Below are 21,999 nucleotides of genomic sequence, written 5' to 3'. Positions count from 1 at the left end.
TCACAGCTTCCAATAAGGTCTTTCTTCTGGACAACTTGCTACAAGCCCCACTTTAGCCTCAGCTCAAACGGCTACTCTTCAAAAAAAATACTATTTTCAAAAACAACCATTTACAGAGTATGTACTACACAATGCAGAAAGACACCATAGGATTCCAGCTCTGGAATTTGAGAAGTTCGATATTTAAGAAAAGATTCCACTAACTAAACCACAACCTACCATAACTATAATGATGTCTGAACACATGGATTCGGGTGATGGGAATGGGCTCATATCTCAGACCCTCAGTCTCATGCAGACTGGAGGAGACCTGATGGCCAAATGAAATCTGGCCCTTCTGGTTTGACCACCAAAGTCCCTGGAGGCTTTACATTCATATACCTCAGGCAATTTGCCAAGCATCACACTAAAGGATGAGTATCACTGGCCTCAAGAAATGACAGCCTTACTTCTTTTAGCTTGCTAAAACTGCCAGAATGCAATAAACCTGAGATGGATTAGCTTTTATAAAGGAGATTTATTAAGTCACAAATTTACTAGTTTGGGAAGGCACACAGCAGTGTCTGCTGGGCTTCTCTCCCAGTTTCTGGGTTCAAATGGCTTTCCCTGGGGCAGTTCCTTTCTGCACCTTTAAATGTCTGGGAGTGAGCTACTCCAAACTCTAAATACATTGTGCTGGGCTGACGGAACTGTTTCTTTCTGACCTCTCCTTTTAAGCCTCACTCACTCAGGAAGGCACTTCCCTTAGCTGACCTCAGATAATAATCAGTTACAAATGAATTTCACATGCTGATTATTTAAGTCCACAGCTAAAGAACAGCAGGACACCATCAACTGGCCAAGTTGACACCTGACCCTAACTACTACACTTCTCTATGTGTGGTCTACAAACCAGCAGCCTAAGCATAACCTGCAGCTTATTAGAAATGCATAATCTCAGGTGCCTACCAGATCTACTGAATCAGAACCTGCATTTTAACAAGATCCCCTAGTGACACTGCTTTAGAGTATATAGAACGAAGCAGAGTATCAGGATAGAGTTATGATGTTTTATATGGGTTTTTCCTTGAGCTTTGCCTTTCTTAATAGATTGGAAGCTCCATCACAGTATAGACAGTGCCTGCTTTAGCCCAAGGATATCTACAGAGTAAATACTCAATGAATATTTTGTTGAATGGATGGATGGATGAATGGATGGATGGATGATGGATGATGGATGGATGGATGGCCAATCTACCAAGTTACTGAAGAGACTATAATGTAGTGAGTGCAAAGAAAGATGCAAGCAAAGGTATATAAGAGAAAGAGAGAGAGAGAGAGAGAATACCTGGTTTAAGTAGAGAAATTTGTACTTTAAACAAGCAGTCAGGTGGCATTATTGTATGACCCATACGGTGAGGAGGAGTGCACCATAGGAAGAGTCAGGGAAAAGGGTGTCAAGCGGCGAGAACTGCACATGCATTTGCTGCCACTAAGAGAGTTTTTTCCTGTAGGCCAGTGAAGAAGGAGAAAGTGGTCAGAGTGCCATAAAAGGGGAAAGTGGGACAAGGCAGTAAGGTAAATAAGAGACTCTGCACTTGTACATTTGGCTCTGGTGGTGGAACTAAGGAGTCCCAAAGAGGCAGATTCAGAAGGCCCCCCCCCACACACAATTATTAGGACTGATGGCAGGACAGAGAGGCCACGTCTAAACTCACGAGCTGCCATCTCTGAGGCTCTTGGAACTAGTTACAAGAGATGCTGGCTGTAGAGGGAGAGGGTCCAATCAACCAGACTCTGCTATTGCTGGCCACAGTTCCTTCAATCCCAATATTTCACATGTCTGCAGTTGCTTGCAAAGTAGAAACATGGAGATTACTCACAGTTTTCAACAAGTCGATCCGGGAACAGGAGACAGCTGAGCATCCGAGGGGCCAGGAACCAAGTCCAGATGTTACCCTGCAGCAGCGCGCTGACCAAGAAGAAAGAAATGACATGTGTCAGTAAGGTGGCAAGGCTCATGGGTGAACCCCACTCTCCCAACACTGACCAACTTCAATGGGGTTCAGATTATAAAGGGGCAAGAGGATGAGAAATTCTCAGAGGATAAAGGGTCTCGGTACTGCGAGGCGATGAGGCTTGCAGCCCCTTCACCACTGAGCACCCATCCCACAAACAACATCTCCAGGGTCCCTGGAGACAAGCAGCTCCAAACTTTTCTTTTTACAGATGAGAAAATCCAAGAGTCAGAAAGAAGGCAGACCATACTCAAAATCAGCAGCAAGTAATGGCAAGGCTAGGGACAGAATCACAGAATCAAGTCTCAAAAGCTTAAGTTTACCTGTAAATTACCTTTCTAATAAAACTCAGTTTCTAAACAAATGTTATTTTTATGCTGTCTGGCTCTTAACTCAGGAAAAGAGATAAAGCAGCCTGCAGTTCCAAATCTTAACAGTTCCTCTAGTTCTTTCTCCTTAACCCCAAAAGGCTTTCACACAGCCAAACTGAAACTCCTGGTTTTCTTCAAACACAATTAAAAAATAATTTTTTTAAAGAATAAAAATCTAAAATCTACGGAGAGATACCTGAAAACCTAAATTAAAAAAAAAAAAAACCTCTGAATTTATGACAAGTAAAGAACAACAGAGCAAAAAGGCTCCCTATCCATACATCAGGTTTACAGACCCAAGAGAACACAATTCTCCCTAGAAATGCTTTGAGACCATAAAAAGTAGCACATGTCAAAGATTGGTGGCCCAAGACAGTCGTCAGTAACCATTTTGGTAAAATGAAATGGATGATCAAAACACTAATTCTCTAGGAAATGAGGCTTCTGATTATGTTTCTTTTTAATTAAATCTTCATCTAATTATATATTCAAACATAATCATTTTAATAGCTACCTCTTCCCCCTGGGGGTACTAGTTCCAGCTGGCCATGACAAATCTATGCAATCTTGAGCAGATCACCTAACCTTACAGGACCTCAGCCAATTTATCTGCAAAATAAGGAGCGTGGATGAGACAAACCTCAGGTGCCTTCAAGCTAGAAAATTTTGAGTTCCTTTACATATTTGGAACAGAACTGAAAGTATTTCATATTAAGTCGGCTTACACAAAATATAATTACTCTCCTACTATGAAGAAGTGAATGTCAGTCATTACAAATTAAAATTCCCACATCTCTTAGGAAATAAGTTAGTACAGCAGTGGTTGTATTCTGTCTCTTCAACCTTAGCTTCAGCAGTGACAAATCTTCTCCCACTCTCTCCAAATGGGTATTTGGATATTTTTCCCTGAAGGTCCATTATTATTTATAAGGCAAAAGTTAGGGTTTCCTTTGCATAACGTGGAACTTAGGCAATGAATTCATTTGTTTTGAAACTACAGCAACCATTCCAATTTCCCTTTTTTTTTTTTTTTCCATTATAGCATTTTTGTTACTTTGGGTCAGGAGAGGGATATGCAGCTTTCAGAGAAAATGCAAAGCTTGCTAAACCACCCTCAGTTCAGTCAAGGATTACCCAGAGACAACTCAGGGTATAACTTACTACTCATTTCCCTTTCAATGGTTAGGCACTCTCAAATGTAAAAAGCCAATATGGCCGGAGCCCCGGGGTTCGATTCCCAGAGCCTACCCATGCCAAAAAAATAAAAAATAAAAGCCAATGTTGAATCAGACACAGCCATACCAAATACATGTTTAAAAAGCTTCACCAGTTTCAAGATTAGTTAAAAGAAAAAAAAGGAAGTGGGGGGGGTGGGGAACCTATCAGAATGTCTACATTATTCATTTAAAATCGTTTTTATTTGGGGGGTGGGGATAAGGAGGCACAGACTCTGGAAATGTGATGGACCCTTATACCCAAAAAGAGAACACAGAGAAAATTATGCATTCAGTTTCAAGGAGGTCATGAGCCCTTGAAACTTCTCTGTACCTAAGTCAAGAATCCCTGCTAAATTAAAACATTATAAGGAATTCTCTTTGTACTTCTCTTTGAACTTTATTTTCTACAGCCCCTTTTTAATGGGGCTGTAAATGGCAACTTCACTTATAAAGTCACACACAGGGCCAGGAACCAGTGAGAAGATGTCTTCGTGTAGCATTTATGGTGCCTAAGGATGACTCTTCGTCTAGCAATGCTCACAACCGGTTTTTGAGCCCCTCCACCTCTCCTAGGAGCTCGTGCCTAATCGTTTCATTAGGGGCCATCTTGACAAAGCTAGCTTTGTGCTTGGCACTCAATTTTTTAAAACATCATCACCATCACCATAAAATTAACAACAAACAAAAACACATTGTTTAGGAATACACACACAGTGTGATGGCTAACGTCATCTGTCAGTTCGCCTAGCTTATGGTGTCCAGTTGTTTGGTCAAGTAAGCACTGGTCTGATCATCATCGTGAGAGGATTTCATAGATGGATTTGCATCTATAATCAATTGATCACCTATACCCGATTGCATCTGTAATCAACCAAGGAGACTGCCCTCAGCAGTGAGGAGTCTCCTCATCCAATCAGCTGGAAGTCTTAAAAGCCAGAATACGGATTTCAGGAATCAGAAAGACAGATTTCTGCAGCAACTTCAGCCAGCCATCTTCCCCTGGGGAAGACTCAACTTCAGCACCACCTTTGTCCGAGTCCCAGCTTGCAATCTGCTGTGTGGAATTCAGACATGTCAGCCTCCACGGCTGTGTTCACCAATTTCTGATACACCCCCACACACACATATGTCAGCTCCAGTTCTCGGGAGAACCCTGACCGATACACACAGGAGGAAAACTAAGAAAAGACATTAAAATTAAAGATTGAGATGCAGGTCCCCTCAGAGGGGATGGGAGGTGGCTTCAAAGATACTCATGAAGTTGATTTCTTAACCACATCCTTCATTTTCTCCTTAAAATATACCTATAAGGTTTTTTTTTTTGCCTTTATTCCTCTATTTAATTACCGATAAGTTTTTTATACTCTTTCCTAGGTACATCACAAAGTAAAGCAATCTTAAGAAGAGACAGATTCACATCAGGGACAGGACCCTCCAAGAGTTATTCCCGTCTCAGCCCCACTGAGCAAGCACAGTGCTTGTCAGAGGGTGGGGCCGGGGAAGGAACAGTTTACACGCTCTGGCCCCAGGGGCACTGCCTATAAATAGACATTTTTCATTTTTCAAGTCCACACCCTTGGACAGTCGTGTGCTCTGGGCAGAGGCCACTCTGACCTCCAATGCTGCCTGTCAGTCTGGGAAAAGCTGGTGTTGGGTTTCTGAGAACCAGTGTGGTCTTTCCTCTTACACACTCTGCACGCCTGTTTCCTGTGGCACGTTCTGTTAGCACCAACAGTCCCACTAATTCATGCTTAACAGCTGAGAAAGGAGTGAAGGACCAGACACTTTTGTGGAACTGGGAACATTTGGCCACCTTCCTCCTCAGCTAGAGACAGAAAACTGAGTTCCTTACACAAACCTCTTAAAGTGCCTTATAACATTACCTGAACTTCCACGTGGGAATTATGCTCTTTCAGTGACTGGTCAAGCCATCCCTTGGCCAAAATGATAAGTCAAGTGTATAGAAACACAAATGCCCTATGTCTTGATCCTTGGACCTCCCCACACTTACCAATATTTTCTTGGCCAAATAAATAAGAAGGCATATTCCTTTTCTAATAAGGATTCAAAAAAATAAAGGATTTTCTGTTTTGTTTTTCTGTAATCTGACTGGTAGACAAAGCTGTTTTTATTTTTTAGTTACAAGAGCCAAAAGTTGACATCATGACCTCAAACAACATTTTACCCAGTCTTGCATAGGCTGCCTCACACCCAGTGCAGTTTTGCTCACACTGGTCTGTGCCAAATGAAGGAGACATGTCAGCTCCTCTCCTCTTGTTAAGACCTCTTCTCCCCGTCTCCTGGCTAAAATCTACGGTTTAAAACATCAAGAGCCAAATTAAGACTACAGAACCCACTTTCTGATGTTGTCAACCTTCTTCAAAAGTAAAACATCCTCCTGGCTTCTGCCATCTCTCCTGAACTTAAGAGGGGCACAGCTTTCCCGGGTACGCATGCGCATGTGTGTGCACCCCACATTCTTCTCCACTGACTCAAAACAATAGCTTCACAGGGAAACCACTGAGAGACCTCAGGAAAAGTAAAATCCTGCCAATTGCAGAAGGACAAAGGGTTTCAGCAAATAACATGGGAACAACATGATCTCATGCCCCTTTCCCACTCAGACCGCGCGTAAGTGGGATCCTTCTCAAATTCTGATTGCTCGCTTACAGATACACTCACTGTTTCCATCCTATGGGACACAAGCAGGAGGATGGCCAAGCCAGGAAACAGATTCCGGAGGTAGCTGTCTGATGTTTAACCCAGACAATCTGCCGGCCTCGGCTCCTCCGTGAAGGAGTGGGCTGCAACTGTCCGGGAAGAGCAAGATGCTGGCTTATTCTCAGGACTTAAGGCACTGCATTCCAGGGCCTGCACGAGGAACTGAAAGTAACAGCACTGTACCTCTGGGGCACTGGACTGGACTCAACCTTAATTCCTAGTGACGTGCTCTAGCAGGCTGCTCACGGGCCTCAGAGAACATCAGCAGAAAAAGGCTAGCTGCTCCACGCCGGGTGGTGCCTCTGCCCCTCCATTATTACACCAGCGTCCCGAGGGCGGCCTGGAAAAGAGACCTGGCTACAGGACTGGGAAGCAGTCCAAAGGGGCAAAGCAGAAGCAGGCATGAGCTCCATCACTTACCCAGCTCCTCTTGCTCACCTCACTTTTTAATTATTATACACCCAAGTGCCAGGCATGGTGCCAAGAAGAAAAGGAGATTCATTTAAGGGCAAAAAAGTTTTGCAGACCCCTTCTACCTACACACAGGTGTGGCTGTGCTTCTAGTATCTTTGGAGAGAGGATATTTCAAGACAAACATACTCTTAAATGAACTAGTATTTAATTAATCCCCTTATACATTTGAAAAATGACAAAAATAACTCCAGGGCATAAGTCATGTACTTGCCACATACAGATTAAGAATCCCTTGAATAACTTCCACAACCCAATAAGATAACCTCTGTTCTGTGCCCCAGACAGTGCCGGGTGGGTGACAGAGACAAAATATTTGCCGTAGAGACCGTGCTGTTTGAAAGAAACTTTAGGTCACATGTGAAGATAGAATATGTTTTTTAAATAAGCTATGACCTGCATCAGCCCCCGCAGTTAGGGTTTTTCTCCAGCGCACTAACCCAAACAGCGCCCTTATAGCTTTCCTGCAATTCCTTCGCAGAGAAACCACCGCTGCCCTGTTCAAAACTCTGTGAGAATCATCCGTTCACTTGTCCGTCTAATCCAGGAGCTCCTCAAGGGCACAAGACAGCCCTTTCCTTCTGGCATCTCCAGCACTTTCCACAGGTCCTGGAACCCAGCAGACTGATAAGGAACGGGAGAGGAGAGAGGAAAGGCGATTCTTTATAGAGGACTTTGCAGGGAACTAAGACAAACGATCAGAATGTTTGAGGAAAGGTTGGGGCGGAGGTAGCTATGATTGGGCCTTTTCCCCCATGAGTCCAGCCTAAGGCAGTGATTTCACATTCAGGTTTGAAAACCCAAGACTGTAATAAAGATACAGGGGAAAAAATTCTACCCTTTTCCCCAAGGCCCAGCCCACTTAAGCAGCACAGCTGCTCATCAATCAGTCAGACAGCAGCAGAAAGAAGAATTAGACTTAAAGGTCTTCTTTTTCTTCCGTTTTCTCCCTTCTTGTGGCTTTCTATCCTGCTCGCAGTACTTCTTTTTCCACCTCCTTTCTCCCCTCTCCGCTGCACCTGAAGTTCCCACCACAGTCACCATGCAGTTCGCGTTTCTTAGCTTGGGATTCAAGGCTCTTCATACTTAGATTCCCACCTGATCTTCCCTTACTCAGCCCCCGTTCCCGCCTCTTCCACAGACCGACACACGTACACACCCGAAACCAGTCCCGAAGGTGCATCTGGAGACTTGGCTTGGTCTCCACCCCATCACATCCCACCTTGTTACTCACCCATATGGGGGTCTGTACCCAAGAGATTCCTTCCAGGAAAGCCTACCCCCACCTCATCTATCCGATACACATCTACCTTCTCCTCAAACCCAGCTTATATCCCCCCCAGCCTCTAGACCCCCTCCTTGTATCCTCCCAATCAACATGACTCTTTTTTCCCCCTGTACTCCTGGGGCCTTTGCCCCACTGTGAAAGACCATACATCTTAACTTCTGTATGCTTTTCACTCTCACTATATGAGTTCCCGGCAGGCAAGGATGCTGCCGCCTGTATCTTCATATCCTATGCAGCATCCACAGAGGCAAAGGGAGGGGATTCATACACCTATTGAATTGCCTGTTCCCTAGCACTTCAAGGGTCCCTGTGGGTGACACTCAAAGTGCCAATTCTAGAATCAAGCCAAGTGTACAAGCAGCCTGAACAAGGACATTTTTTTTTTCTTTGCACTCCCAACGAACACCAAGTATCCATTCTCACTGGCCCATTCATTCAGGCTCTATCTTTTGATGACTAGATTTCTGCTGCAAACTCAATGTTCCTCCAGGACCTACTAAAAAAAAGCATGCAACTTCACAATGCACAGGCATACTTTTCTTTACAAAGAACACAGCTTCTGGATAAGTACCTCTGTTAAAGGAATTGGATTTATAAGTTCAGTTCTCCAAAACGGCATAGATTTCTTTTGCGAAAGATCACCACCACCCCCAGCCTCCAATACACACACACACACACACACACACAGAGTTTTTTCTCAGATTCATTAAGTGCGCTCTGTGTTCTAGAATTTAAGTAGTTCCCTAGGTCAGAAAATGCATTTGCTTATGAACTGACATAAATGGCAATGTTCTTAGTGCTTGTCTCGGATGAGAAGTCTGCTTACATGCTCCAAATAAAATAAGGAAGCAATATTTGACCCCAGTCAAGAGGCCTCTGGAATCTTTTTTCCAACACACAAATGTTTCTCATTTGGTCCCAGCTCTGTTTCAATTACATGCCAAGAAAAGACAAAGAAAAGCACCACTATCACCTACTCCTGCTTTCATGAAAGCATTATAAATTATCTTTATTACGTCATATAGTACATTTGCCTCACATAATGTAATCATTGACAAATGGTTACAGGAGCCGTTTCTCGGCAGTTTGCTTTATATGTAGGTGTCCTTTTGCTGGTCTGCCAGGCACTGGTCTTATTTCTCTCTGGAATACAGGAGTCTTAGACATTAGTGTTTTAAGAATTATCCTCAAAGTCAACATCAAAAGGCAACTCCTTGCAACATTAAACAATTTCTGCAAGGAAAACTGACTGGATGCAGTGCCCTAACACCCTAATTTTTCCCAGCTAAGTAAACCCCAGCTGAGAGGGGTTGTCAGTAGTTTTAACTTTCATTTTAACCACACTGGCCAAGCCCCTTTCCACCATTCTCTTAGGGACATGCGAAGGAAATTTAAACCCGCTTGCTATCCTCTCTGGTACATTTCTTAGAGGAGATAACAATCTTAAATAACATCATTTAAACCCTGAAGTTTTCACAACTGCCCTAAGCCCATTCTCACTTCAGTTTTAGATACAGGCTCACACTCCAGAATGGAAACCCAAAGCTTTCATATTTAAACCAAAAGAAGGAAGGAAAATTTGAAGTTTCAGAATTCTTAATGGTTGGGAACCTTTATTAGTGTTGTCCTTTCTTCCTAAGGTTTTCTCTGGAGATGGATATGTGAACTTACCCAAGATCCTACACCAGGGATGCATTTTTCCTGATCCAACCAGAAATGCTGGGTACAGAGGGACATCTGAGTAGTCTGGCAATCAGGTGGCTCAGGGATTCTCAAACTGTCCCATTAGAGTTCCACTAAGGATGGACTGGGGTGAACCATGAATGGCATTTGGAAGCCATTTGCAGAAAGTGCAAAGTTCCTTACATTTCCATTATTGAGTTTTGTGTTCTACCTTACATTCATGCAACTTTTGCACATATTCAATACGTGCATGCTTACTTTCATATTAAAATAACTTTTTGTCTTCCAAATGCCCAAAATAAAATGAAGTCTCCAAAAAGATGTTTTAGGTTTATCCTTTGGTTTCACATACCCAGAGTCACCACCTCATCATTTCAACCCTGTCCCTGGAAGCAGGAATCTTCTCTCTTTCCTCCCTCCTGCAGTCAAGAAAACTGCTGCCCAATGTGTTCTGCGACTGTCCTCCAAGTCTGGGCTCTTTGTCCTTCCCCATCCATCCAGTTCACAGTTACTCCTTAATTCATAAGATCAGTCTGCTTTAAAATCTGCCTACATACCTGGTCTATAAGTAGGTTTAAGTCAGTGAGTGCTCTTCCCCAAACTTAGAGGGTAGGTTCACAAAACGGAAGCCGGTTTCTTCACTAACTCTTAGATTGCCAAAAATCTCCTTTACCTTTTAAATAACCCCTGCTCCATCCCCACCTACTGTGCAAGTTGCCCCATTCACACCCATCTGCTAAAATTAAAAGTCTGCACCCCATACTTCCCGCTTAGTGGGAGACAAGTCAATGGAGCCAGCATTATCAGATTCGAAATCTGAAATTAAAAGCTAAAAATAAAACCAAGATCAAATCTACTCAAGGCAAGTCGTCATTCCAAACACAATGAAGTTCAGTTCAGACCTGCATTACCAAGTCCCTATAAGTGGCCTCTGAGTCAGATTATATATTGTAAGAGGTATAGCAAAGACTAAATACCTTGGCTGTATATTTCACGTCTCAAAGGGAAACAGCAAAAAGAGTCACATCAACATAACAGTTGTGTTTATCAATTCCAAGGGGTATCGTATATGCAGTGTTCTCAAACTGGGCAATTTTGCCTCCCAGGGGATGTTCGGCAATGTCTGGAGATATTTTTGGTTATTGCGATGGATGTAGGGGGAGCAGTGCTACTGACATCCAATGGGCAGAAACCAGGAATGCAGCTAAACAGTCTACAATGCAAAAGACAGCCTCCATAACATAGGATTATCTGGTCAAAAATGTCAATGGAGTCAAGGCTGAGAAATCCTTATCCAAAATGCAGGAGGCAGGAAGAGGATTGGGGCAAAATCATGAGTACTTGTTCTTCCTTAGGTGGGCTTCTCAGTCTGGGTGCACCTTTCTAAGTCTCTATTTCATTGTCAGTAAACAGAGAGTGGTCTATTTCGGGGGGTTTGCAACCTCTAAACTGGGTACAATCATTCATTCTCCAAGTCTTTCAGTGTAGAAGTTCTCCAAGCCTGGAGTCACCATAATGCTCCTGTTCAAGGGGCACATCCCACCAGCCTTTTTTAATGCCCTACCACATTTCTCCTGGAAAGAGAAGCAAAGCTGAAAGCAACTTTTCCTCCACATCATCACCCACCAAAAAATTCCTTGGTGATCTCACCGTTCAGAGAAATGAAAAGCAGTGAGTTCCTGGACTGATTATCTTCTTCCACCTCTAAACCTTATGATTCTATTCAGTCAAAAAACTAAAGACAGACATAAAACATCTCGGGCAGCCACAGTGGCTCAGCAGGCAGAGCTCTTGACTGCCATGTCATAGACCCAGGTTCGATTCCTGGTGCCTGCCCATGCAAAAAAAAAAAAAAACTCATCTCCAATTCTACTTTCCACCTTGCAAAAAAAAGAAAAAAGTAAATATAAATGAACAGTCAAACTTGCAATAAAATTAAAACGAAATAACATGGCTGCAACTTCATTCATTGCACGCATAAGGCATTTGCATTTTCAAAATACTTGGCAACCATAAAACAGGCAATCACCCTAGATTCACTACTCTGCAGTATTAAGCCATTGTTTTATGGATAGAGAAAACATGCTACACATCAAAGGCTACCTTGCCAGTCCCAAAACCTTCTTTACTGGCCCTGTCTTTGTACAAAGCTCCTGTGAAAGAGATCAACCTAGCTGAGAAGCTGAACTTCTCTACCTACAATCCAATGGTCTCCAGAACCAGAGAATACAGAAGTAGTTTTACAAGTAAAAGTCTTACTGCTGGGAAAAGGAATGTAACTTGCCTGACCGGGGGAGAGGACTCACATCTTCAACTGTCTCCCTAAGTTTACCATTGCACTCTCTCTGAAAGAGAGTTCCAGAAAGTGACCCACTTCCCCAGCCTGGCTGCATGAGAATCTAGTCATCTCCATTACGCACAAGGCCAAGGATTTTTCAGATCCCAAGCTGGGATGGAGCAGCCAGGCTAATGGGAAACAGGAGAGAAACTCCCAGAATTAAAAAGAGAAGGACCCAGAACCTTCTAAGGTTAAAGAGACACAGCACCCCTCCCCCCATCGCTGTGTCGAAGAGCTAACATTTCATTTGCCTCAAAAATAAAAACCTCACAAGTTTCTCAGGATATCCAGCATCAACAAAGCAAATGAGAGAGGAAATCCAGAGATCATTGAAAGGGAAAAAAATTCGCGACAAGGGAAAACTCAAGAGAGGAATTTACACAAGCACCCACATGCTGTCAGTTGGAAACAGAGGGTTAAAGTCCAGAGGCCAAAGCTTCCTCTCAGAAAGCAAAAAACCAAAATCCTAAGAAAGATAACAAGTAATTTAGTCATCAGGAGCCTTCCCCTTGGCCATTAGAAGGAATGGCAAGAATGCAGAAGGCGTGCTGGAAGCCAGCGCAATTTCATTCTTCTCCTAACTACAAAGAATTTGCATTCGAAATTAGCATTTCATCAGACCTTCCAAGAATGCTCAATATTTGACTGCTAACATAGCACGAATAAAAATGAACCTCCACCGCACCAAATTACTCAACATTCAATTTTAACAAAAATATCTGGGTGCCCCAGTAGACTGAGGAACACTTATTAGCTAATTACATCTTATCAATATGGTGCCCGGTCAATTCAAAACACACTTAAATCACTTCAACGGGAAGAAACAAGGGGGGAGAAAGTACCTTCCTGATGATTAGACTTCCCATTAATCAAATTTTACTTTCTATATAATTTCACTCTTAAAAGGAAATAAAGATCTGCGTGAGAACTAAAGAGAAAACTATTATGAAGGAACACTTTGAAGACGTCCCCCAACTGAACAACTAGGGGTTGAGTACCAACCATTACAGCACTGGGTACTGGGGTGTGACTGAGGACATGAGCCCCAAAGACAGGAATTCCCACGAGAGGCCACCCAGCCAGGAAGACAGCTCATGCTCATAGGGTCTGTACATTAACACTGCTTCTCAGCATTACACTCAAAAAACAGAACTGCAATTTGATTGTTGGATTATTAAAAAAAAAAAAAAAAAAAAGGAAATAACAGATCGATCCAGAGGGGTTCAGCCCAAAGACAGCAAAATAATTCTTCAACCTCCAGGTCAAAAAGAAGGTAAATTCATGTTAGCTCTGGGCTTGCTCCAGAAGAGTGGTTTTAAGAATCTGATTAAATACAGAAGAACCTTTTCTTTTCTTTACTCATTAATAACACTGGAGGGTGGAGAGAAATGGTGAAGAAACATCTCCAGAAGTAGGATAACGGAGACATGAGATGAGGGGACAGGCTGGAGGTGCCCCTATTCTGAAAGGGAAAACTCCAACTGGCCATAGAGCTCCTGTGGTCGCAGCCCATGGCAGAGCCGTACAACCAAAAAGGAATTCCTGGGAGTCAATTGTTTTAGTGTCTCTTTCCACATCCTCTTCCTTATGGGGGTGGCTGCTCTGCGGTAAGGATGGATTTTCACAAAGTAGAAATTTCCAGACAAGGGCATTTTCATTAAAGATGAGACACAAGATGATGTAAGAGGAAAATAGGAACCACCAGTGGATGCTGTCCAGCCTGCACCCTAAACGCCCCCTTTTGGTTCCCATTCCCTTGAGCCTCCCACCTTGCTGGCTTTACACTTGACAGTCCTGGCAGGAAGGCCTGGCCCTGCTGGCCAGAGCCACAGCACAGCTCCCGGCCATTTCCTCCTGAGCACTACCCAACCCTTCCCCTAAAAACAGTGTCTCCTCTGGCTAAGCAGGCTTCTGTGCATCCTGGGGCATGTTACTGCCTCTAAAATCCAGGTCTGGCAAACTCCCAGGCTGGGAATCTGGCCCCTGAGGGTCTACGGGGGATGAGTCACTGGTTAAAAACCAGTGCTGGGCAGTTTCCCTCCAGTGGACAGCCCACAGGCCTTTCAGTAGAAGCAGTAGAGCATGCTGCCTGGTAATTCTCCTAACAGCTTCTGTGAAACATTCACCGCCGTTCCCCTCCTCCTTCCATGGTTTAGCTCATAAAGAAAACCAAGGCAGCCCTCCCTTCTGACCCCTACAAAGAAAAGTTAAATTTCCAAGGTCATTTCTTCATTAGCTTGGACAGGGTCTCATGATGGTTAATGTTGGGTTTCAACTTGGCTAGGCAATGATAGCCAACTGCGAAGAGAGGGACACTAACCTAGGAACTGCTGTGAAGGTATTCTGGAGGTGTGGTTAGCCCTTACAAACCAACTGACTGTAAGTACAGGAAATCACCTTCCATCATGCTGGTGGGCCCCAGTCAATCACTGCAGGCCTAAAGAAATGGAGGTTTCCTGGAGAAAAACAAATTCTGCCTCAAGACTGCAGCATCAACTCCTGCCGGACTTTCCAGCCTGCTGGCCTGCCCTATGTATTTTGTTCTTGCCAGTCTCCCAAAATGTTATGAGCCAAATCCTTAAAATAAGTATCTTTACACACACACACACACAGACACACCCTAGTGGTTCTGCTTCCTGGAGAACCCCAACTGGTACAGGTCTAGTCAGCCCTTGGCCATTTTCAGCACTGACCAGACCACTCTGGAGCCAGCAGCTCTGTCCTCCTTGGGGATTTTTTTAAATTATTATTTACAAATTCCTTTTTATTAATAATGCACCCAAGGCTGTTCCTTACAGTTTGAAAACAGAAACTTTGTATACTTTTTTTCCTTCAGGAAGATTTTCAACTCTTTTGCATAAAATATGAACCTTTATTCAGTATTATGAGTCCGTATCTGGGTTCCATAGCATCTTTTCTACTTAAAGAGTATATTGTAGTTTGAAAAGACTTACTTTTGTCAGTAGAGATGGTGATGTTGGAGAAGGTTGGAGAGTAAGGAAAAGAGGATTATCTGGTGTCTAATATACATCAGGTGCTGGGCCAGACTCTCCATGGTATCCTCTTATAAACTCTTTCTGAACTCAGCAAATGGCATGACTGATTGGGTAAGATTTGGAGAAGAACTAGATCACGTTATTATTACTACCTTATTATTACTATTATTTTAACCTAAGCCCATAAAAGAATGCTATTAGAAATTCATTTACTATGAGTTCTTCCTTTTCTCTGCTTTGACTTTAAACTATTTTTGTATAAGCTAATCAATAGAGGAATGATTAACATTTTTAAACAAGCTAGGTGTGTTTTATGATGGGGTGGCAGTGTAAAAGAAGGGGACACTACATAAAACTAATAATATAAAAGGTATGGAATTGGGTAGTCTAAGAAATTCAGAACTAAAAAATAATCTTAGAAATCACTTAGAACATGGATTTCATTTGACAGATGAGAAAACTGATATTGTGAAGCGCATCAGCCTTGCCCGGCAGAACTAGTTAGTGCAGATACAAACCGACAACCCAGGTTGCTTGACTGCCAGCTCACTGTCCTTTCTACTATATAGCCTAATTCTCTCCTACCACATGAGTCCTACATGCACATTAAAAACACGAATTATAAAACATGCCCCTCGGGAATTCCGAGCACACAGTTCCTTCTATGTGGAGTGTTTTTCCCCATTGTGCCTCCTCTCGCTGGCCTGCTTTCATCCTGCAAGTCTCGGCTTAAATATCACCTCCTCAAACACACAACTAGCTGCCCCTCCGTCCCACTTCCCTCTGACACTCTCCCTTCACTGGGACTTGCTTCTCTCGGGGTCCCTGTTGTCATCCCAGTGTCTAGCGCAGAGCTCGACCCAGAGTGGACGCTCAATTACTCTTTACTTATCAATGAAAGAATGGGCTAGGAAAGGTAAATCAAAACATATCTGAAATACTTATCCTAAGGATAGGCCGACCAGTCTCAAAAGATATGCACAAGCATCTTCTAAGCAGCTTTATTCGTAAGAGCCAAAATCTTGAAACTATCCAAATGCCCACAAACATGGATTTTTGTGATTCATTCACGTAATGGAATACTACACAACGAGAATGACAGACAGCTCACCCCACAGTCTGGATGAATCTCACAAACATAATGCTGGAAGAAAATAAGCAGAAACAAGAGGACGTACACAATGATTCAAAGTTGAAAAACAGGCAAAGTAAGTCAGGATAGTTATTACAGGGGAGCAGGCAGTAGCTGGAAGGGGCATGAAGAAGCTTCTGGGTTCTCGTTATGTCCTGTGTCTCGATCTGAATGCAGGTTACATGAGCATGTTTAATTTGTGAAAATTCATCAAGTTGTACATCTGCGATTTATGTACTTTTTTCTCTATATTCTATTTCAATAAAACTTTATTCCAAGGAGATAAAACACATCCGATAGGGTTCTTTTTTCTTAAAAGACCCACTAAAGACTCCTTTTCGTCACAAGGGCTGCACCTTCCCAGGAGCATCCTTGGATGATGTGCTTGCAGCACCCACCTCTTCACATGCTGCAGGGATGGCTGTTCAGGTGAGGGCTGAACACATCAAATGCTTCTCCAGGCACAGACCCACCAGGGCACCTGGCTGTCTGCTGCACTCTTCCCCTTCCCAGGCCCAGAACTGTAAGCCTAAAACTAATTTAGCTGCTTTAAATGGAAACAGATGGCAGGAACCATGCTGCCGAGGGAGAAGCAGCACCTGGACAGCCATCAGAAGCCGGCTCAGCGCCTACTCCAGGCGCTGGGTTACATCAGAGGCAGAGAATAACAACCATGGGTCACCCACTGTCTCCTTCTGCTAACACCCTCTTTTTAAATTGCTCTGTGAAAATCAATCATTCAAGGGGAAAATCTCTCTTAGGTTGAGAAAAAAAAAAAAAAGTAACAAAGCAATTGCCTCCTCACTCAGTTCCAAAGCGTAGGACCTGAGATAGCTGAGTGGACCCCGGCCAACTGTGATCTGGAGGCCACACCTTGAGAACAGAATCAGTGGAAGCAGGAGACGAGAAGAAAACTCCTAGCAGGCTCCAGGTCATCCACTAAGACTCAGCACAAAGTCAACGACAGGTTTGTAGACTCAATTGCATTAAAGGGCCCAGTAAGCAGATTTAGATTAGATCACTGTCTTACTGTCAATCAGCAAAACAGAAGTTCAAACTTGACTTGTGTAGCATATCTATGCATATTCCTTAGTGCCTGCAAGCACACGTGCACACACGCCCTCAAACTCAAACTCTAATCAGATTTTCTGCTATTATAAATTAACTACATAAGATATTTGGGCTTCAGGAGTAGTATAAAAGTACACAGTTGCTGATTTGTATAATACTTCACTTTTTTGTTTTGATAAAGTACATTCACCATTCTGTTATCCTATGTATGTTTCCACTCTGTGACGTAGAAAGGGCAGATGAACTGATCTTCATTTTACTCGTTCTTTTTCAAACCAGAAGCCACCACTTTCCAAATCCAGCCTGCTCCACGTGAATCAGCGGAACTCCTGGAAAGGGAATGTAACCACTACAGACCTCCTCCCATGTCCTCGTCACCAAAGGGAGCGGCAGGAAAGAATGGCCATAAGTTGAGAAGTCAGGGCACACAAGAGGATGATGAAGATGCCCGCCTGACTCAACATCAGCTTTGCATTTCTTTACTCAGTGTCTTCAAGCAGAAAAAGCTCTCCTTCCTCGAGGTCTGAGAGACAGTCCAAGAAAACCACAACCAACAATTAATAAATGTGTAATTTCTCATTAAGCCCAGCTTGGAATGAAAAGATAGAAACACGTGAGGAACCAGGTCCTCAAAGTGAAAGAGATTCCAAGCTTGCTATTTCTAACCCCCATCTCAAGGAATCCGGGGAGAAGCACGGAGAAGATGACCCTACCTGAACCTCAGCAACAGAGAATGTGGAATAAAAAGTGTGGGCACAAGAGCAAGCTTTGTCCCCACTCGCCAGCTCTATGTAAGCCCTTGCCCTAACTGGGATGCCAAAGCAGCCACAGCAGAGCCACCCCTGAGAGCTGCCAGTCATAAACACTCCATTGTTGACTCAATATTTCCAAATCCCAAGAAAGGGAAGCCAAGGCGCCACAACTGTTGGTGAGGGACAGTCAACAGTACATGTCACCATCATGTAAGGAAAAAAAATGCCCAGTTTTCTGGCAGATCTGCTTCCAAACCACGTTACACAAGGCCAGGTAGTTTGAGTTATTACAAGCCATGCAAAATAAGAACACAATAAGGAATCCGTTCTGGGTGCTCAAAACAGAAGGTGACGATGAGAGAGAGGAATGCTTGCCCAACAGGGAAGTGGGGACAGTCTGGCTTGGCCACCCTCCATCAGACTCATCCAGGGCTCCTTTGCCTGGCACCTGGTTCCCAGAGGCAAAGCTGAGTGTGTGTACACACACGCTTGCACAGCTTTTCTTTAGCAAGTCCCTCAGCTTGTCATGGTTTTTATCATCTAGAGACAGTGGAAAGTCCCAACACCTGTCACTAAGCTTCCTGCCCCTCCATTCTCATGCACACCACTGTCCTAGAGGTAATGCTCCCTGGGCAGAGTCACTGTTCACGGGGCGGCATTGGGCATTGGAAATGGCTGGTCTACCAGCAGAGACCTGTCCCCTGAGGAAGACGAATTCAGCACCTCTGCGGTCATTAGCGTCTGTCTCAACGAATCTGTAGCTCAAGAATCTCCAGGAGATGGGGGAACTGTTTAATGGGCAAGGACTTTTACTTAGGAGTTATGGAAATGCCTTGGAACTAGACAGAAGTAGTAGCCTCACAACACTATGAATGGACTACATGCTACTGAATTGTTCACTTTAAAATGGTTAAGTTTATATTATGTGAATTTCACCTTCATTTTTTTTTAACATCAAATTATCTCCAGGACACCCAGAGAAATTCCACTTTACTAAGGGTATACAATGCCACGGGCAAGGTAGAAAGTGTGACAAGCATTCAGAGGTTATAAAGTCTATGTTGTAAGGCATGGTGTCCTACAATCCAATCCTCTCCCTCCCTAGGTCCCTATCCCTCAGCTCGGTGACCTGATGCTGGCATGTCGAGAAGCTGGGCGCTCTCTCCTTCTTCCTGCCAGGGGACAACAAGAGGGGACAGAGCTGGGAGAGCCTGGTCACATGAGACACTGGCTGGACAGTACCTTGGGGCAGTGCCAAGCCATAGGGAACAAAAATGACCATAAAACCTTTGTTCTTTTAGTCTCCACAGGAGATCAGAGCCTCTGAAAGCATACCAACTATATAGGAAGCCCTCATTTCCATCCCCAACCACTGGCAATCTAAAATTAGCCAGAGAAAGGGTGTCCTCAGCTCTGCGTCTCCTACACTGCACCTGATAAGTGCCACTACCTCCTTTAGCAATAACTCGTCTTGGAGTGTGCTAAAAATACCACCTCAGCCTACCCGATGTGAATTATGAATACCAGGAATAGTTTCAGGGTTTCCAGGCACTGGCTATGTGACAGTAATGTCAAATTCAAAGTTGCTTGTGCAAGATGCAGGCCCAGAGAATACCCAAATCCCTGCGGCCCAACCCCACATTTTAAACGGTGGGGAGGATCCATTCGAGTGCAGCTACTTTCCGTGCAGCTGCAGCTGCCATCGCCACGACAGCTCTAAAAATCCAAAAAAACACCCTTCACCTTTTGTCAAACTGCTAGGAAGCATGAGGCTAAGGAACAGCAGAAGTTTAAAATCACAGAAGAGGACAAAGAGAGTTTTGGTCTTAGATATTTATATCTCCTTCAGAGCTTTCAAGGAATGAGGTTCTTGGAAACGGAATGCTCGAGAAGAAGCAGGTATGGACTAGATGATCCTGGCTTGCATCCAGTAGGTGCTTCATAGGTGTTTGTGGAATGAACGTCAGTTGTCTGGGTTTCAGGGGTTCACAATTGCAGAGCCCTAACTGCCAGTCATGGCTGCACTGAGGTGGTCCAGGGAGCGTCCCTGAACTGAGGTGACAAGAAGAGCCCTTTTAGAGGGAACGGGTGAAAAAGGAAAGAAGATGGGAATTGAGCTCCAAGGACAGAATCGTGGGGAATACAGATACATGCAGGAGACAGGTGGGGATGGCGGGAAGATAGAAAGCACAGGCAGGATGGTGTCCCAGAAGCCAAAGGGGCGTGAGAATGTTAGGACGAGGATGATAAACAGGGAGATGCGAAGTGCAGTCTAGAAGAGCACCGGACGACAAGCTATAGATTTGAATACCAGAGGGATACTGCAGGTCTTTCACAATGGTGTTTTGGTGCAGTGGCAACAGCAGAAGTTAGAGTAGCTGACAGAAAGTAGGAGCAAGAAGTATGGGTTATTCTTTTTTTTTTTTTTAAGTTATTCTTTTTTAAAGTTTGCCAACTGACATCTAACAACTTAACACAGGCCAGCAGTTAAGAAAAACTGTCCCAAACAGTTCAGAGCCTCGGCCTTTTAGCAACCACTGTGCTTTCTGTTTTTCTCCCTCCCTGTTCTTCCCATCTCCTGTCTTTATCCGTTTAGTGTCTCCCATTCACAACGCCCTCACCACCTGTGACTTCTGAGTCTATGGATCCCTCGAGGCTTGGCTAAAACTGCACCTCCACAAACCCCTTCCCAAGCAACTTGGTCCCCCATCACTTCCCCTCCCCATCTAATCCCAAACTCCCGGTAGGCAGAGTCCAGGTCTCGTTGCTTCTCTAAATCTCCCAGCAGGTACCAAAATCCTTTGCCCATGATCGACTGTCAAGAAAGGGGCAGCAAAGTGATTGAGGTGATTGAGTGAAGAAGGCAGAAAGAACATTCCAGAGACTAATTTACTGGATGGGGCACAGTCTGGAAATCTTCATTTACTCATCCTGGGTGATTCTGGGGGGTGGGGGGTGGGGGTGGGGGGGTTGGTCCATGGGGCACACTTGGGGGAAGAGAGGCCTGAAGGACACTGCAGGAGGGACACACTCCCTCACCATTGTTCCATGAGGTGTTCCCTGACAGGGCTGAAAAGTTTTAAATTTTTATTTTTTTAACTTTTGTTTAGTAACATATATACAGAGTCAAGCCTCAGGTGCCAATCAACTGGAGCCCAGCCAATCATACTCTTTCAGGGAGCATGGCTAAGAGGGCTTAAGCCAGCGCTGGCTTCCCTGGTGTTTGGGGGTCAGTGGACGAATGCCACTCTTGGGGTTCCAAAGGCCCCAGCTTCTCCCCTCCCTCCTTCCCGCACAAACATTTGGCGAGAACTGCTCTACAAACTTACATCAGTGGAAAGGAAACATCCGGACTGCAATTAGGATTGAGTCATGAAATTTCACACAGTCCCCGTAGGGGAAGAAAAAGGGCAAAAAGGAGCCACAAATTGCCCAGGGTCCAAAAATCCCCAAATAAAGCACATATGCCTTTGCTCTGAACAGAGCATCCTGTGCACCCCATCTGTTCTAAGCCTCAGGGGGCCCCCTTGGGCAGGCAGCCCACTCCCGCTCTCCCACGGGCTGCCTGCCAAGGGTCGACATCTGCATCTGAGGGATGGCCGGGCCCCTGGAGAACGGCACCCAACGCGGATTTTCTCCACCTACCCGCCAGCCACCACCGGAAGAGCTCCTGCTGTTTGCAAACCCTGAGAACTATCATTTTCTGTCCTCCACAACACTGAGAAGAAAGCAAACCAACCACAAGAACTCAGATCCAAAGGGAAGGGGTATAAGTGAAAAAAGCATTCACACAGAAAACCGAAAAAGGGAAAGTAAAAAAAAAGCTTAAATGCTGGTCCGGCTTACTCCAGGCAAACGTTCCGCATCAGCTGCAGTTTTGTGGAATTCTCACATGGCAGGCAGATTCAAAGAAGGATCAAAAAGAATGAATTTGAGGACAGTTGACTCGGTTAAACAGGAAG

General features: G+C 44.2%; 1 protein-coding gene across 3 annotated transcripts in view; it reads right to left on the bottom strand.

Annotated features, from left to right (window-relative positions):
* TLN2 (talin 2) overlaps positions 1-21,999 on the bottom strand; it is a 491,250-nt gene that overhangs the window by 406,113 nt on the left and 63,138 nt on the right. For 2 of the 3 annotated variants that reach the window (XM_077128095.1, XM_077128103.1), the window contains exon 2: positions 1,863-1,951. The gene's annotated coding sequence lies outside the window, so the exon portion shown is untranslated. Of the gene's footprint in view, positions 1-1,862; positions 1,952-6,267; positions 6,369-21,999 lie in introns of those variants that run through there. The other variant, XM_077128097.1, reaches the window with a different exon arrangement.

Source organism: Tamandua tetradactyla, chromosome 14 (assembly GCF_023851605.1).
Source record: "Tamandua tetradactyla isolate mTamTet1 chromosome 14, mTamTet1.pri, whole genome shotgun sequence".
In the NCBI taxonomy this organism is placed as follows: domain Eukaryota; kingdom Metazoa; phylum Chordata; class Mammalia; order Pilosa; family Myrmecophagidae; genus Tamandua; species Tamandua tetradactyla.
This window is presented reverse-complemented; position numbering and strand designations above follow the sequence as displayed.